The 18,181-nt window shown below is 45.4% G+C and overlaps 1 non-coding gene and 3 pseudogenes across 1 annotated transcript; all 4 read right to left on the reverse strand.

Annotated features, from left to right (window-relative positions):
- Positions 1-2,128: 2,128 nt before the first annotated feature.
- On the reverse strand, positions 2,129-2,320 carry LOC140330260 (U2 spliceosomal RNA). The gene has a single exon (XR_011920723.1). It is a non-coding gene; the product is annotated as a U2 spliceosomal RNA (small nuclear RNA).
- Positions 2,321-11,326: 9,006 nt separating this feature from the next.
- LOC140330244 (U2 spliceosomal RNA) lies at positions 11,327-11,528 on the reverse strand (annotated as a pseudogene).
- A 2,103-nt stretch (positions 11,529-13,631) lies between these two features.
- LOC140330286 (U2 spliceosomal RNA) lies at positions 13,632-13,766 on the reverse strand (annotated as a pseudogene).
- A 3,009-nt stretch (positions 13,767-16,775) lies between these two features.
- LOC140329615 (uncharacterized) lies at positions 16,776-17,941 on the reverse strand (annotated as a pseudogene).
- Positions 17,942-18,181: the final 240 nt, after the last annotated feature.

Genomic DNA, 18,181 nt, shown 5'->3' on the forward strand with positions numbered 1-18,181 from the left:
AGATAGTGCTCTTAGCGATATACCTCGAAAAAAGCATTGACAATGTGTCAGCAGTTAGTACTCATAGTGGCTCATAACAAAACAAATGACAAAGGGTTAATGCTTCAGGACATTAGACCATACTTCCCTCCTGCCGGAGGTAGTGTAGACCAACCCTGCTTTGAGGGTATTGTATTTTTAGAGGCAGAGACCGAAGGGGTTTTACACAAGGTCTTACATTATGCCCTGCTAGACCCTGGCCTATATATAAAAGGACATTGAGTACACATGGTAGAGAGACAGAAAGTTTTGGCATATTAGCATCATGTTCAGAAGGGTACAGGTAAGTATATTGTTTTATGCAACTTCCATAAAGGAAAGGTTGATTATGGCCCCTAAAGAAAAGATTTTTAATATCCAAAAAAAAATTTTTCCCTTAGATGGCACCAGAAAGAAGCACATAGGTTGGCAATGAAAAAGAAAACCAAATACTTCATTACCCCAGATCTTCCTGGGAATGTATCCCCCAAGATGCTCCACAAGATGTCAGACAAGGTACGCAACCTGACTAGATACCATTTTTTCTTTAGAAACATACGAAGAAACCATATTTCAGAGAAAAACCAACATCCCTTATCTGGTAACACAATTTGACCAGAGGTCACAAGAAATTTGACGTAGATTTTTTTATATGTAGCCCTAATTAAACCATGGTCTTCCTATACACAAGAGAGCTTTGTGAACACACTTGGAATTCCATTTTGTTTAAAAGGAAAGAAAGAAGTTTTAACCATATTTTGTTTCCCAGGTATTTGTTTTGCCCTTTCCAGGGCCAGAAAAACAAGAGAGGCACAGGTAAGTATCCTACCTACGACCATACTAGGGAGAAGGAGTCCCCTTCTTCCAAATTATGAAACCCTTTTAAATAAATTTTCCAAATCAAAAACACAAAGTTTTTTGTTTTACAGATGCAGAAGGAACCATAAACCAGGTAAGTTTTCAACCTTGTTTTCTTAATAAACTAAACCCTACCTAAGCCGGCATTCTCTTTTTATTTTTTATAAACCAAGGGAAAAAGAAAAGGTAAGTATTAGCATTACACATCATGCAAAAACTCCACCATAACCTGTTAAACATAAAGGAAAGGTTAGTTATTACTTATTAAGGAGCTCCATAGGTGCACCAACCAGGCCTCTTTCGCTCTGGGCGTCCCCAGATTTTGACTCTGGCCCCGGGACCACAAGAGGGAGACACAGACCGTCACATTGCACGGGACTCTACTCTGTGCTGCATGCATGCTCAAAGGTGCTCAAACTTCAGCCAACAGACAGCCACAGCAAAGAAAGGGAGGGAACTTGCTTGCTGACTTGTGCCATTGCTGCTGCTCTTCTAAAGCCCCTCCATACAACAAAAAGTCCCGCTGCACATGGCTGGCTCCTCAAAAACCTCAGGCCTTCTTCTGCTATGCACTTCAAGCTGCTGTTTTTCCCAGCTAGCCTGACTGCAATGAAACTAGGCCCAAAGGAGCAAAGCAAGAAGCCAACACCTGCAACCTAGCAATCAGCAAGGCTAAGTCCACCCCAAGAATCTGGACCATTTGGGCAAAGGACGTGGCCCACCCTAAAAATGCACCAAGGAACCACACGGGACAAAACACAAGGCAAGAAAGCAAAGCAAAGTAAAAACAAAAAAAGAATTCCAAAATAAAATAAAATACAATGAAATAAATATATATATATATATAAGAAAAAGAAAGACATGGAAGTCCAAAAGTCAAAGAAGCAATGAATTGCAAAACAATGGGACATTATTGACAAACATTGACTTTATTTACAGTTCAGCAATCTGGATCATACAGATAACATACAAAATTGGCTTACAATACAATGTAAGGGTACAGGCAGCATAATACAGGCAGGGGTTAAACACAGTTGGAGCACAGCAAAAATGGAAAGAGCAGGCAGGCAGGCAGGATACATAGGATGGCTGCTGACTGCCACCAAAGCAGTCAACAACGGCATTAGTGAAGCAAAGTCCCAACCATAGGTGTCAAGTCTCACTGGACTGTCTGGCCGTGTCCTTCTTGGCTGTCTCTTCAGAGTTGCTGTGCTGCTGATTGTGCTCAGTCTGTTTTTGGAATACTGTAATAGAGAGTTGCACCAGTCCTGGAGGTACTGCAATACCAGGTCGATGCATGGAGTGGACAGAGCAAGCTCTTCTTCCATCTCCCTGTTCTAAAAATCCATTTAATATATGGTCCCCAGATAGGGGATGTATCAGATATTAAACTGATAAGAACAGATTTTTTTTACATTTTTATTATAAAGGTATAAAAATCAATAAACAGATATACAAATACACAGGAGTTCATCTTTCAAAACAGTACAAATCAATAGTTTCCTTTTCAGAGGCATAATACAAAACAAAAGATTCCACTTTCAGACATGGTATAAATCAGAAGCTCAATTTCAAAGGTAAAGTAAGTCCAGTGAGGTATAGTCCATTTAGGCCAAAAAAAGGGGAGGGGGTCCATATAGACCAATTTTAAAGTCCATAATGAAGAATCAAAGAAAGTCCATGAGAGAAGTTTCCAAAGAAAAAGTTCCTTAGACTGGGGTATGAAAAGTCCAAAAGAAATGACCAACAGGCCAAGGAAGAGTCCTTGCTGTATTCAAAAGGTGAGACCTGTATTTTAAGTGCTCTAACCCACGGGGTTAGAGAAAGCAGACATGGGAGGGCCGCCCATCTCTGGGGCAGGGCTTGGCCACAGCTGAAGTACATTTGTTTTCCTTAGTCACCTGTCAGAGGACGGGCAAGACCATTTGCACATATTTTAATGGTCGCCTATCAGAGGACAGGCAAGACCAGAATATGCATAAGCTTATGGTCGCCTATCGTAGGACTGGCAAGACCATATACATATAACAAGGTTAAACATGACCAAACATTGTGATTACTGTCACCCAAAAGTCATGAGGGTACATTGTGAAAGGATACATGGTCGCCCGACTCAAGGTAAGGCAGTACCATATTATACAAGAGAAAATCACATTTACATCATACAAACTGTCATGTATGTGATATGCAAATTTTACACATTATGCAAATTTGGTACAACCCATTTAGTTGTGGTTAGCAATCTTAAACCAACATCCTTCTCCACAGGAGGGCGTAATTCCAAGGTCAATTCAAAGAAGAAACTGAAGAAATTCCCATTCCGGGAGAGCGCAATTCCTGCGCCATTAGTTATTACACCCATTCTCTTGTCTAAGGGGGGGTGTGAACCCAGAGCTTCTCACAAGGACTTATATATGCCTTGCTAAGCCCTGGATTTTAAGCATAAAAAAATGGGGGGGGGGGATACCGCGAAAAAATTGCGGTCACACACCAAGAACAAAGAGAAAAAACATAAAGGCACATTTTAAGCATTAAAACATGACACTTATTCACAGGAGACAAATGAAAATATGTGAATTTTCACATTATCTTCAATACAGTTTGCCCAAAAGTTCATGAACCAATATACCCTGCCTATGCCGGCAACTAATTCTAAGACTAAATCAAAAGGATATCCAGTCCTGAGTGAGACTGCTGATCTTCTGTAGTGGGAGAAGAAAAAAGGTTAGGCAAAAGGGGAAAAAAACATTGTGATGACAAGGTCTAGAGTACTCAGTCTTAAACTGAGACTGTAATAGTCCTAGAAGGAGAAACAAAATAAGTTAGGCGGGAGAGAAACAAAAAGGAGACATTTGGGGATTAGCTCCAGAACACCTGTTTTGGAAACAAGGCTGTTATGGACCTGGAGAAGAAAAAAGGAGAAAGCATAAATTAGGCAAGGGGGAGGAAAAGAAGGGAGGGGGGTTTGGTAAAAAAGGGGTTCTGCATACAATTTTCTCCAAGCTTTGCCTGTAAAAGAACAAGATTATTATTAACTGATCAACGCGTTCCACACACACAAGCACCATTCACTCTTTGCTCTGGGCATCCCCAGTTTTTTGCAGTCCAGAAGGAAGAAAAGGTTCATCTTAAGGCATATTTAATGCAATCCTGGGTAGTTATGCTATCAGATTTGTACAGATAAATGTTCCTCATTTTCCACAGAGCGAATTTGAAGCAATTGATGGAAAATCCACAGGGTTTTAAGCTTCCTTTGAGAAACTGATTTGAAGACGCCATACATTACTGACTGGTGGTCAAGACTTTGTAGGCCAAAAAGGAACTTCAGAGTAGGGCCTACCGTCTTCCACATACTTCTGGCATAGTCGCAGTTCCACATGAGGTGTAGCGTTGTCTCATCTCCACAGCACTGAGGCCTCGGACACCTGGCACTGGCCACCATGCCCCTCCTGTGCTGGAAGGCTCGCGTTGGTGGGCACTCATGTGCGACCTGCCAGGCGATGTATTTCATTGGACAGATAGCTCTGGTTGACCATCTCCCAAATACTTTTGGATTTTGCCTCACCAAAATTGGCAACCGGGGTTGTTATGTCATTCCGGATTGTGATCTTTAGCTTGGCGTAATTCCTGAGGGTATCCGGCCCCAGATGTTTTAGGTTGTAGGTTACGATAAACTTCTCCAAACGGACATATTGTTTAGGTGGTATTATCAGGGTTGGCACGTTTTGGGATGGCCTGAACCAAGCCCTTTTCCTGAAGATGTGTCCTGCCGCATATCTTAGGAAGAAGCTTCAGTAGTTGCGCTTTTCAGTCAGGCACCTGAAACACAAGGAGAAGAAACTGCCCCACAGTACCTTACTCAGGTCCGGGGACTCTTTTTGCCTCCTTTAAGCTTTCCTTTCTGCATTATGTCCCTTTTAATTTTCTCAGCAAAGAGATCTAGATGAATCAGAACATGGTCTTGTTCAGGAATCTAATGGTGTTGTTGTCTGGAGGGAAGACCAAGCTTAGATACAACATTTTGAGGAAGTAAGACAGCTTTGGTGATAAGGATCTTACCTTCCAAGGTGAGTTTCCTGGTTTTCCAGAAATCTGTTTTTTTTAACGATTTTGCTTTTGATTTTTTCCCAGCTGGCATTGCCGTTGTTGTGGGTGTCAAAGAGGACTCCCAGGATTTTCACGGATTCAACTGTTTGGATTTTGATGTCTGCCTTCCGCCAATTCCCAACTGCTAGGCATTCGCATTTTTCCAAGTTTAGTTTGAAGCCGGATCCGGAGCAGAAGATGCTGGTGAGGAGCAGGACCCTGTTTATGGCAGCTTCTATTGTGCAGAGCGCTACCACATTGTCCATGTAGGCTGTTGTTTTTGCCACATCCCCACTACCTCCCGGCAGGTGGACCCCTCTCACCATCTTTTCCTTTCGGATGAGGGTCATCAAGGGTTCCAGGGCGCACACAAAGAGGAGGGGGGACAACGGGCAGCCCTGCTTCACTCCAGATTCAAGTGGGATGGTGCCTGATAGATGTCCGTTTACCAGAACCTGGCAGGTGGCGTCACTGTAAAGGAAGAATATGTTGTTGATGAAACTTTTTGTCAGATTCATTTTTTTTAATACGGCCCACAGAAACTCATGTGAAACTCTGTCGAAAGCTTTGGCGAAATCAAGGAATACCAGAGCTATTTTTTGTCCCCTCTCCTGCTGGTACCACATGACGTCTCTTAAAAAATTCAGGTTGTCATGGGCGCCTCTGCCCGGGACTCCGCACGCCTGGCTGAGGTGAATGATCTTACCCAGTACCTTTTTGAAGTGGGCCACCAGGGTTTTGGCATAGATCTTATAGTCGGAGTTGAGTTGGCCGCCAATTCTCCAGGGATTCCGGAACTCCTTTTATTGGAAGGAGCGTTACCACTCCTTTTTTTCATGAGGTTGAAACGATGTTTCCTTTAGTAGCCAGCTGTAAGATAGTAACAAGGTCATTTTTTATAACATGCCAGAAGCTTGTGTAAAATTCTATTGGGAGGCCATCCACACCAAGGCATTTGTTTTTGTCAAAGCTGACAAATTGATTGCCTCCAGGACTTCCTGTTCACAGATATCATCAAGTAAAGCTTGGTGGTCATTTGGTTCCAATTTTTGTTCTAATTTATTCAGACAATCATCTACAACATCGGTGTCAATGTGTTTTTTGCTGAAAAGATGTGAATAGAAGTTTTGCGCCTCCTTGAGCATGTCTGCTTGCGAGGTAGCATTGTTTAACTTAGTGATTTTTTGTTTTGATTCCATTACTTTTTTGAAGAAGCAGCGGGAACACTTCTCATCATTTTCTAAGGTGTGGACCTTTGCGTTATGTATAATCTGCTTCCCTCTTTGCTTGATTTCCTGACTTATCTTAATTTTGAGGGAGTCAATCTGCTCTCGCATTTCTATGCCTTTGTTTTGTAACATCATGAAGGTTTGGAGCTGGGTGTTCAATCTTTTATACCACGCCAGTTTGCTCCTGGCTTCCCTTATGCTTTCTTTTACAAAAAAGGCTTTGGTTTGGGATTTAACCCAGTCCCACCATTCCATGATGGAACGGAAGTTGCTTTTGCTCTTTTGGTAGGTAGAGTAAAGCTTTTCATATTTCTTTTTTAGCACTTCGTTATCCAGTAGGGAAGTGTTTAGGTGCCACACCCCCTTTCCATTGACTGACCCAGGGATTTTGATTTTTCCAATTAAAATTTTGTGGTCAGAGAATAGTGTAGGTTGGAGCTGTGCAGTAATTATTTGGATTTTTTACTTACGAATACGAATTCAATCCGGGATTTGGACCTGGCGTTCTCCCATGTGTATCCGGAGTCATTCCTGTGACATGACTTCCAGAGGTCCTGTAACTCAAAATCAGTTGTTAGATTTTTTAAAAGCATGGAGGTTTTGTCCTGTCTGCGGGACCTGGAGCCTGCTCTTCTCTCGCCAGGCAGAAGGCAATTAAAATCCCCGCAGACTAACATAGGGTTGGAGGTGACCAAGAAAGGCTGAATTACTTGCAAGAAAGTTTCCCTTTCATGCTTGTCAACTGGAGTATAAATGTTCATAACTTCAAAAATAAAATTGTCATGCTGACATTTGACCACCAGGGCTCTGCCTGGGATCACTTCTAAAAAACTAAGGATTTTGACATTGTTACCTTTCACCAGGAAACCAACTCCAGTGGCGGGGTTGCTGTTGTCTCCTGACCAAATGGATACTCCATGCTTCCACTGTTTTGAAATATAGTGATAGTTTGGGTCATGGTCTATAGCACATTCCTGTAGGCAAAAAATGGAAATGTCAAGTTTTCCAAGCACATCGAAGATAACTGCCCTCCTTGCCGGGCTCTTGCATCCCCTAACGTTTAGGGAACCAATTTTAAGATCAGACATCATCAGATTTTGGGGTTAACAAGCCTGAGGTAAGGTCACTGGCGCCACCTTGTTGGCCTGTACTGCTGGGTGAGGGGAACTCACCCTCACCCATTCTTCCTGTCCCAGAGAGCACAGATGTTTCCTGATTGGGAGGAAGAGAAGAAGTTAGAGGCCCCACTACGGTCTTAGCTGGTTTGGGTATGTTCTCTGCCATTTCTCTTAGTTCTGGCAGAATTTTACATTCGCTGTCTGCATCTTTCCTGATCTTTTTCTTAAAAAATGTATCCCTTTGTAATTTGCGTTTGCTGGAGCTGGCAGACACGTCCATATGCTCCTCCTCCTCCCAACTCTCCACTGGTTCCCCTAGGGCCCGAGGAGGGACTGGAGGAGTATCTTCAACAACCTCAATACTTACTGCACTGGGGGGTTCATCGACCTTTTGTGCCTCTCCCTTTGGCGTTGTCCCCTCACCTGCACCTTCCTCCTGGACAGCTGGGTCCTGGTAGTTTGCCTCTGGGGTGGCAGGCACTTGGGTCTCCTCCACACCAGGCGTTTCTGAGCGATGAACCCTTGAAGAAGAAAAAATCGGGTTAGACAGGTCCCTGACTGCCTGGGCATATGATTTCCTTTCTGTGCACTCTCTGTAAGAGTGCCCAGCTTTGCCGCAGCCGTTGCAAATAATCTCATTGGGGCAGTCTCTGGCCAGGTGACCCATTTGGCCGCATTTTCTGCAGGTTGCAGTGCCCTTATTGGGGCATGCGTCTGTGGTATGCCAGAATTTTTTGTATTCCCGGCAATACTTGGGCATGCCTCTGTAGTTTACAAAGATGCGGTCTTTCCCCAACATGATGACAGCAGGGAGGTGATTGACTCCACCCCGAGCTGCAGTGTTGGGTTTGAGGACCACTTTAAACAGATATTTGCCATGCCATATATTGAATGCATTAACCTCTCTCCTCACAAAAGACACCTTTTGACAGACTCAACTAAGGTAGTACATAATGTCCTCGTGCTGTAAAAAAGGGTTATGCACAGTTATAGATACTGGTATCTCACCAGCGATGTAGAGGGGCACGAAATCAAGGTCATCCAGGTCAGGATCATCAAGGTTTGCTACCACCTGGTCATAAAAGGCATTGCAGGCCATAACATTGGTGAAGGTGAGGAAGAACTCACATCCTTTCCTCTCCTGCAGGTAGAGAACCTCCTCCCACTTAACATGGAGCTTGTGAAAGAGCACCTTGGTTTACCAGACTTTCCAGGGCGATGTGTCCTCCTATGGAGAGAATTTTAAAGGAATTAACCATCCTCGGCTCAAAAGGGCCAGGCCCACGAATTGCACCATGTCTCCTCTCCTCAGCCATTTGCATAAATGCAAATATCAGGATCCAGGTACCACACCTTACACTGCAACCAATACCTGTGCAGTCGACATCCAAAACTCCAACTGACCGAGATCAGAAAGAGCGATCACTCTCTTATCGTTCGGCCAGCTCTGCCCCCAATAGCAGCAACCAGTGCACCCGAAGGAAACACCGGAAGACCGAGGACAGTAGGTAGCCTACTGAGCAAACCTTTCAGCCTCGATCCGTTACAGATCTTAGCCAAAAGGCCGAGAAGCGATAACCCATTAAGGTACACCGACGGGCGCCCCCGGCTCGGGAAAACAGGTGCGCTCGCCGAGAGGCTGCACCCTTCGCAAACGTCCTGTAACGCAAAATCTTGAATTAATTTTTCCAGGACAGTAGTGGATATATCCGGCCGCGTTTCTTTCTTGGATTCTCTTTTTTCACCCTTCCGTATACAATTAAAGTCTCCAATGAAAAAGATGGGTATAGCCCCAGAAATACACACTCTAATGTCTTCAAAAAATTGTTTCTGTTCCAGTTTGTCTACTGGAGCGTAAATAGCAAAGATCCTTATTTCCTCTTCATCACATTCTAAATTGACTAAAAGTGCTCTACCTGGCACTATTTCTTGAAAGGATTTTAAACAAATATCTCTTCCTTTCATTAAAACACCGATCCCGGTAGCTTTGTTCTCATTGCTACCAGACTATACTGAAGGACCATGTTTCCATTCTTCCCTCAGCGAGCTATAACTTAAGTGGTAGTCAATTCCACATTCCTGTAATATAAACACATCTTCCGCTTTGGCAGCCAAAAAAATCAAAAACTGCAGCCCTTCTTTTTGCTGCTTTAATGCTCCTAGTATTTAAGGAGCTTATCTTCAACAGTCTCATTTGTCAGAGCTAGGTATTTTCCTCTAGACTTGACCTTTCTCGTCCCCCAGGGTCATCTTGCCTAGGCACTAGTTTTCCTTTTGATGACGATTCGAAATCCATCTCCTCCTCCGGGTTGGATTTGGAAACTTCTGCGTCTGTAGTCCTCTGATCTGTATTCGTCTTCTGTCTCTTTTTCCCAGACGAGGCTTGTCCATGTCCTGGATCCCTCGGAAAATTTTTGTATATTTTGATAGTAGATTCTCTAGGGTTTTCTACCACCTTACGAAATTTGCCTGAAACATCTACTTCTTCACGGATTTCATTTGTAGTTTCCACCGATTGTTTTTTCTTCCTTGTATCAATTCCTCCTTCCTCCAGGCGCTCCTCTTCAACCCTTACTACTGTCTCGTGTTCTTTCTCAACTGTTTCAGCTACAGGTGCTGCCGAAAATGGAGATTCCTTCCCTCTATTAAGGTCTGGTACTCTCCCTTTAGTTATTTCAGCATAGCTTAGCCTCACGTACATTTTCTCTGGGCATTCTTTAAAAAGGTGCCCCTTCTTCCCACATCCATTGCAGACCTTCTTCTCACTGCACTCTCTTGAACTATGGTTCTTGTCACCACAATTCCTGCATCCTTCCTCTTCCTGAGGACACTTTTCTTTTTTATGATAGAAATTCTTACACTTTGAACAAAACTCAGACATCCCATTATAAAATAGGACGCCTTTATCTCTTCCCAGAAAAAAAGACTTGGGGGAGGTGTTGCACATTCCCGATCTCTCCATTTTCACGGAACAGTTTGACTTTAAAACGGTATTTACCGTTCCAGAATTTTTCAGTATTATAGATTTTCCCGTAGGATGTAACCTCTTTACAATGTCTCCTTTGGAACAAGTAAATGTCCGCTTCTGGTACAAAAGGGTTATAGACATGTACTGTTACAAAAATCTCTTCTGCTTCGGATAGTAATTGAAACGTAAGGCCGGCTAAATCTTTGTTACAAATATTTGCCTTCAACATTTTCAGGAACTTATTGTAAGCTGTTCCTTCAAAAACGGACAAAAAGAACTCTCCACGAATGTGACCTTTAAAGCACAGCACATCTTCTCTTTTAACTTTCAAGGTATCCAAACACATTGTATTTGCTAAGTATTTTAGGTCAAACTTAAACCTCCATTTTTCTTCCACCAAAATCCTGATCAAGTTTTTCACCCTCGACTCTGATAAGCCAGGGCCAACTATGCGAGGTCCAAAATCCATCCCCAAAAGATGCTTTGTTCCGCACCAGAAAAAAAACCACGCCAGTAGAAAGTACTCCTACGTAGCGATCGCTTCCATTCCTTCCATCCAAAACACAGAATCCAGATTAGAAAAAGAAGAAAAAGATCTCTGTCCACCTCCGTCCACACCACGATCTTGGCCAAAAGGCCGTGAAGTGATAACCCATTAAGGGCCCCAAGTGGGCCTGCCCCCGTGGGCCCAGTATGGGCCGGTCGAAGTGAGAGGAGAGGCCAGCTGTGTTTCCCAGATGCCCAGGCACACCTGGCTGGCAGGTGCCCGCCTCAGCATCTGCCTGTTTTGCATGTCCGCGCCTCCAAACGCCAGTCTGCCCGGGCACCGCCGCTCCAAGGAAAGAGCGTTGGTGGGCTTAAACCTGGGCTGATATGCTTCAAGCAAGCAGGGGAGGGTTTGCCTGCCTGCCTGCCTGCCTGCCTGAAGCATTCCTCTGAGGTGGATCCCAAATCCCCAAGGCCAGATTTGACACCTGGGCATTTGCAGCCATTTCTTGCCATTTCTTCCTGGGGATTTTGTCTTGTTCTGTCTTTGGAGTACCATATAAGAGAGTTGCACCACTCCTGGAAGCACTGCAATACCAGGGCAATGCGTGGAGTGGACCAAGCAAGCTCTACTTCCATCTCCCAGTTCTAAAAATCCATTTAATATATGGTCCCCAGATCGGGGACGTATCAGATATTAAACTGATAAGAACAGATTTTTTTTTTTTTTTTTTTTTTTTTTTTTTTTTATTAAGAAATATATATGACAACCCTCAGCTTAGCCAAAGGGCAAGTCATAAATCATCATCATAAAAAACTTTTAAATTTAAACTTATCTCTTTTTTAATTTTAAACAAGAATTTAAACATAATTTTTGTACAACTAAACCAGGTTTATCTCACCAAACATAAAACATAACCTTCCTGAAAAGCAACAACTTCCTTGGGTACCTATTAAAGGTTACTTGTACCCCATGACAAAACCCTTTAAATCAAACCCAAAAGCTTCCTTAACCATATCTTGGTTTTCCATACGAATCAAAAGAAACAAAACATACAACAAGCCCGTCTTCCTGATCTTGATTTTTTCCTCAAGCCATTTTGGCATTCCAGCTTTCTCTCCTTCCAAACGTCCAAAAAAAACGGATCACACACACCAAATCTTGTACCCAGTACTTTCTGCAGAAACATAAAATCCGCAGTACAGGGAAGCTCTCCTTTTATCACCTCCTCCACTCTCTCATCCTCTTCAATGTCAGCCCAACATTTCCCTTTTTGTTGTTTTACAACTTCCATTTTCTCCTCTTCTTTCCTCTCAGACTGTAAGTTCTCTTCTTCAACCAACTTTCCTAGAGCTTGTAAGGCTTCCACAGTTGGATCCACCACTTTCCTTTCCCCTTTATTCTCAGAAGGTTCTTCATTTTTATCTGAGGAACTTGGAATTCCCTCCTTTTCCATCACCTCAACATCTGCCTTCTTTCCAACAACTGCCTTTCCATCTATCCGATATGGGCATAGCGTGTATAAATGGTCTCTCCCATCACAAAGAATACATCTCTTGGATTCAGAACAGGCTGAAGACACGTGCTCCAGCGATCCACACACCGTACATACTGAAACAGTGCAGTCCTCTTTTCCATGTCCGTTCCTTTTACAAATTTTACAAAACTTGGGCATGCCAGTGTAGTAAAGCTCCCCATTCACTTTCCCCAACTTAAATTTGGTCGGGGGTCTCTCATCTTTTCTGAACAGTACAATAAATCTGCACTTTCCGGTCCAAATGCTGTATTCATTGTTGATCTTGCCCAGAACTCTTCCTTCCATACAGAACTGCTTCAAAAAGAATACTATCTCACTTACAGAGATATAGGGTGAGAACATCCTAACCACTAAAATCATTTCTTCTGGAAAGTGAGGAATAATTTTAACTTTCACTAACCTTAGGTCATTCTCTTTCTTTTGTAAATTCACCAGAAAGTCCTTGTATATTCCTTCCGTAGTAAAGACAATATCAAAAGTCCTCTTCCTGTAGTAGTCATAAATGGCTGCAATTTCGTTCTTCTGAATTCCAAATAATCCCATCAAAATTTCTTCCACGACAATCTTCAGTAATGGTACATCCTTTTCCTCTTCAAGGTAAATTCGCACCACATTTTTAATGCGTGCACAATGGGGGACCCTGCCTCCATCTCCAGTAATAGGCTCCTCCATAGCAAGAGCTATGTTTACCTACAATTTGCATATGCAAATGCAAATCCTTCCAGTCACACCCACCGATCCTCCACTGGTAAAAAAACCAGTGAGTTGATCGCTTCCCTACGCTTTCGGGTGGCGCCTACCCCTATAGCAGCATGGAAGGAACCCGCAGGAACCCCCCAAGGCAGAGGCGGCTGGCACCCTAATCACTAGCACAGTTGGCTAAGAAACAAGTTTCCTTGATCTTAGCCAAAAGGCTGAGAAGCAATATCCCATTAAGGGCCCCCAAGTAGGCCTGCCCTCGTGGGCCCAGTATGGGCCGGTCGTAGTGAGAGGAGAGGCCAGCTGTGTTTCCCAGGTGCCCAGGCACACCTGGCTGGCAGGTGCCGGCCTCAGTATCTGCCTGTTTTGCATGTCCCTGCCTCCAAACGCCAGTCTGCCCGGGCACCGCCGCTCCAAGGAGCCAGCGTTGGTGGGCTTAAACCTGGGCTGATATGCTTCAAGCAAGCAGGGGAGGGAGGGCTTGCCTGCCTGAAGCATTCCTCTGAGGTGGATCCTAAATCCCCAAGGCCAAAGGTTTGCCAGTCAGATGTGACACCTGGGCATTTGCAGCCATTTCTTGCCATTTCTTCCTGAGGATTTTGTCTTGTTCTGTCTTTGGAGTACCATATAAGAGAGTTGCACCACTCCTGGAAGCACTGCAATACCAGGGCGATGCGTGGAGTGGACCGAGCAAGCTCTACTTCCATCTCCCAGTTCTAAAAATCCATTTAATATATGATCCCCAGATCAGGGACGTATCAGATATTTTGTTTTAAAAAATTCTCTTATCCTTTCCTTAGATGCTTTTTCCCGTACACAAAACATCAAAATCCTAACCCAAACAAAATCCTCCTCTGCTTTATACGAATGGAAAGCCCTATCCAACCACTCTGGGATTCCAAAAAACTTAGTCAAAATACCCCTCCTCCTGGTCACATCCTTAACATCATTTTGTCAATCTTATACATCACTACTAGTCCAAGAAGAATATCTTTTTTTTTTAAAACCTCATCTAACCAGTCCAACTCCGTTTTACTTGGTCCTCTCCCTCCCATATAATCCTTCTTGCTTTTTCTTCCCCTACCGGGTCCCTTTGCTCAATTCCTTTTACAGGCCTTCCAGAAATTAAAGACATCCCACTTTTTTTATAAAACGTCACATTCTTTTTGTACTCTTAGTCTTTGTCCTTCCTCTATTTTCTTCCCAGATGCCCCAGGTTGGTCACTACTTTGTCCTTTACTCTGTTCTCCCTTTTTGCCAGTCATACTTTTGCCACTCATCTCTTCCTTTTGTCTCTTCCTTTGGGGTCCACTTTCCAATTTCTTAGGCACAGGTTGTTCTTTCTCAACTTCCATACTCACATCTTCCTCTTTCTTTTCTTCCACAACCATTGCCTCTTCTTTCTCCATCCTACCACCATTCTTCCCCGGCTTGGACAGAACATATATAAATGTCCCTCCTCGCCACACAAAAAACACTTTCTGCGTTCGGTGCATGCCACACTTGTATGATCAAGCGCCCCACACACCATGCAGACCGTGGCCTTACAAACTGTCTGCTCGTGGCCATACCTTCTACATTTCCTGCAGAAGGCTGGCATACCTGCAAAAAACAGTTCACCATTAACTTTCCCAAGCCGGAACCGGGCTGGTGGTCTCACATCATCCATAAAACGGTCCCCAAACCTCCATTTACCAGTCCAAACTCATTCATCACTTTTCCCAAAATTCTTCCTCCAGTACAAAATCTTTTAGGCAAAGTCACTATTTCACATACTGCCACAAAGGGCGAAAACATCCTAACAACTAAAATTATGTCTTTATCAAAATGAGGTATAAGCTTCACACCTACCAACCTGGGGTCATCTTTCTTCTTCTCCATCGCTGCCAAAAAGTCCTGGTAGATACCATCAGAAGCAAAGACCACGTCGAAAATCCTTTTCTTTAGACTGTCATAAATCACGACCACCTCCTTTTTCTGGACACCCGCCATCTCATCTAAAATTTGTTCCACAACAAATCTCAGCAGAAATCCATCCTTTTCATCACAAAAAGAAAAACGCACCGCATTCGGAACACGTGCGTATGGAGGCACACTGTCTCCACTCTCGCCCCAAGGCTCCTCCATAACCAAAGTTATGTTCGCCTATTTGCATATGCAAAACACATACAAATCACTACGCCCACAGAGCCTCCACTGGTAAACCAGTGAGGTGATCGCTCCTCACGTGTTCGGTGGATGCTTACCCCAATAGCAGCATGAGGGGAACCCGCAGGAACCCCTCAAGGCCGAGGCAGCCTTCCACCTACTAACTAGCACTCCTAGCCAAGAAACAAGTTTTTTTTTTATTTGAATAAATTGCTTTATTCACATTTTTCAAAAACAATACAATCAGGGTTCATACATACATGGAATTGCGACGCAGCGCATAACACTACATTACAATCCCCCACAACACACTCGCAAATAAATACATACATCCCTCCATACTGCGGCCTCCCTTACTCCCTTACTCCCTTTGTGCCGCAAACCACCCCAACCGATTGTCAATCCACATCTTAAACCGGACTGAAACCATCCCTAAGAGCTCTCCCAGGCCCGAAGCTTTATTGAGCTCTTACAAAACTAATTTCACACTTTTCACACATTTAAACATTTCTGAAGCGAACTTGGGGGGGAGAGGGGGGAAGGGGGCCTTTTCAGGCGTCTTCTTCCTCTTCTGGAAAGTCCATGAGGGTGTAGTCCCTGATCAGACTGAGAGACAGTCTGCGGCAGTCCTCGATGGACATCCTCTCCCTCCGGAGGATAAGGCGCTTCCTAGCGCACCAGATAGCGTCCTTAATACATCCCTCTGATCTCTGGGTTCCGTCTGATGCATTCGGCGAAGAGCTCTATACAACAGACAAAAAGAAGAGGTGACAGAGGGCAGCCTTGTCTGACCCCGGAGAGGACCGGGAAGGGGTCAGTCTTCCAGCCGTTCACCAGCACTGTGCTATGGATATCAAGGTACATAAGGTTAACATATGAACAGAACATGTCACCAAGACCATACTTACGGAGAGCTCTAAGCATGAGCCCATGGGAGACACGGTCAAAAGCCTTCTCCTGGTCAAGACTGACCAGGGTGGCGTGGATGTTGCGGTCCTGGATGTAGTGGACCGTGTCTCTAACCAGTGCGAGGCTGTCCGCAATCCGTCGCCCTGGGATTCCGCAGGTCTGGTCCGGGTGGATGATCTGTCCGATGACCTTCTTTAGCCGGTTGGCCAGTACCTTGGCGAGGATCTTGTAGTCCACGTTGAGGAGAGAAATGGGACGCCAGTTTTTGAGGTCACATTTCTCGCCCTTCCGCTTATACAAGATCGTAATCATGCCCTCCCTCAGCGATGGTGACATTCTGCCCTCCTCCGCCATCTCCTCATACAGCTCGAGCAGGTCCGGGTTTACGAGATCCCACAGCGCTACGTAGAGCTCCGCTGGGAGACCGTTGCAACCCGGGGTCCTGCCTCGCCTAAAGGACTTAACGGCTGAGGTCAGCTCCCCCATAGTGAGGGGAGCGTCCGTGGACGCCGCGCATGCAGGATCAAGGGTGTTGGTGATACTTGACAGGAATCGGTTCGCAGCGTCGTCATCTGTGTCTTTGGGCGAGTAGAGGTTCAGGTAGAAGTCACTGACAACTTCCATTACCTCTGACTTACCCTTCCGGAGAGTGCCTGTCGAGTCCCGCAGCTCGGCTAGGGGGGTGTGGCCAGAATGGAGCTTCCTGAAAAAGAAAGAGTTACACTTCTAACCTTTCTCTAGATGCTCCACCTTGGAACGGAAGATGATGCGCCTGGCGTCCTCCTCGGTTGGGATCAGAGCGGGGCTTGCAGGGTTGGGGTTTGGAGCCAGGTCTAGTGGATCTGGGAGAGGTTTTTGGCCGGGTGGCCTGGGTGGGGTCCTGGGGGGTGGTGGGGGTTGTTTTGGAAGAGGGCGGTCTGGTAGCGACCTGAAGGGGGGTGGGCTGCCCTCGAGTATCTGGGGGTCTGTACTCACCTCCGGTGGACTGTCCCCCTCGGTTGTCACGTCCTGGGTTGTTGCTTCCTGTGCCTCTAACTACCCCAGCATAGGAACTGGTTCTTTTGGGGCATTCCCGGTGAAGGTGATCCTTTCCTCCGCAAAGGTTACAGACCTTAGTCCGAGGGCAGTCCTTTGCCGAGTCACAGGACACGAGTCCGAGTCTACAGAACACTGCGGGGCAATCCTTCCCTACGTGGCCTTGGAGGATGGAGGATTCCGGGGCATGGGCCGAGGTTAATGCACTAGGGCAAGTGCAAGAGGTCCCCCGTGGTGGGGTCTCTCCTAAGCTTGCATGTGAGGGTCCACTTACCAGTCCAGAAGCCGTTGGCGTCCAGGATCCGGGTTGGCTCTCTCAGCACCGTGCAGAACCTCTTTAGGAATGTTGCAATGTCTTGTCCTGGGATGTGAGGGCTTCGCATAGACACCGTGACTCTTCTTTCTTCCCGTTGAATGGGCGAATTTGCAACAAAGTTGCTGAAAGGAGATCCGGGTTCTGCCGCCTTCACTTTTCTCCTAGTATCTTCTGCACACCTGTAGGGACACAAATGTTACACAGAAGATACCTCTTACGAAGGCCTGGATGGAGAGGGTCTCCGCTTTGGAAAAACCTTGATTGATGACCATCTTCCTTCCGAATACCTCCGCTGTCATATCCGGGATTTTTCCATTCACCTCCTTCAGTTGGAGGACGACCGTCTGCTTCATCCAGGGTTCCAGGACTGGAACCCCGTCGGCGGTCTGGCGTCTTCCGTTTGCCTCTGCTCCTGCGGTTGCAGCTGGGGCTGGTCTTGCTGGGGCGGAGGTGGAGGGTCTTTCTTCCTGCCCCTGGCTGGCTTGGGCCTGTTCCAGGTGCTTCTTCTTTTCCTGTTGCTTCTTTGGGGCCATCTTCGCCTCGGTCTTGGACACCTCGGGCTTCGGCTGCAGCTTCGGCTTCAGGCTTTGGCTTCTGGCATCACCTTCAGGCTTCGGCTTCTGGCGTCGGCTTCAGGCTTCGGCTTCTGGCGTCGGCTTCCTCGGTGTCCTTGATGGTCGGCTTCGGTGGCTCCTCGGGGTTTCTTCGCTCTTTTGCCTTTGTAAAGGCAGTTTGGTGTCCACTACCGGGGTAGTGACACAAAGGGAGGGGTA

This window comes from Pyxicephalus adspersus, chromosome 4 (genome assembly GCF_032062135.1).
Source record: "Pyxicephalus adspersus chromosome 4, UCB_Pads_2.0, whole genome shotgun sequence".
NCBI classification, from domain to species: Eukaryota; Metazoa; Chordata; class Amphibia; order Anura; family Pyxicephalidae; genus Pyxicephalus; species Pyxicephalus adspersus.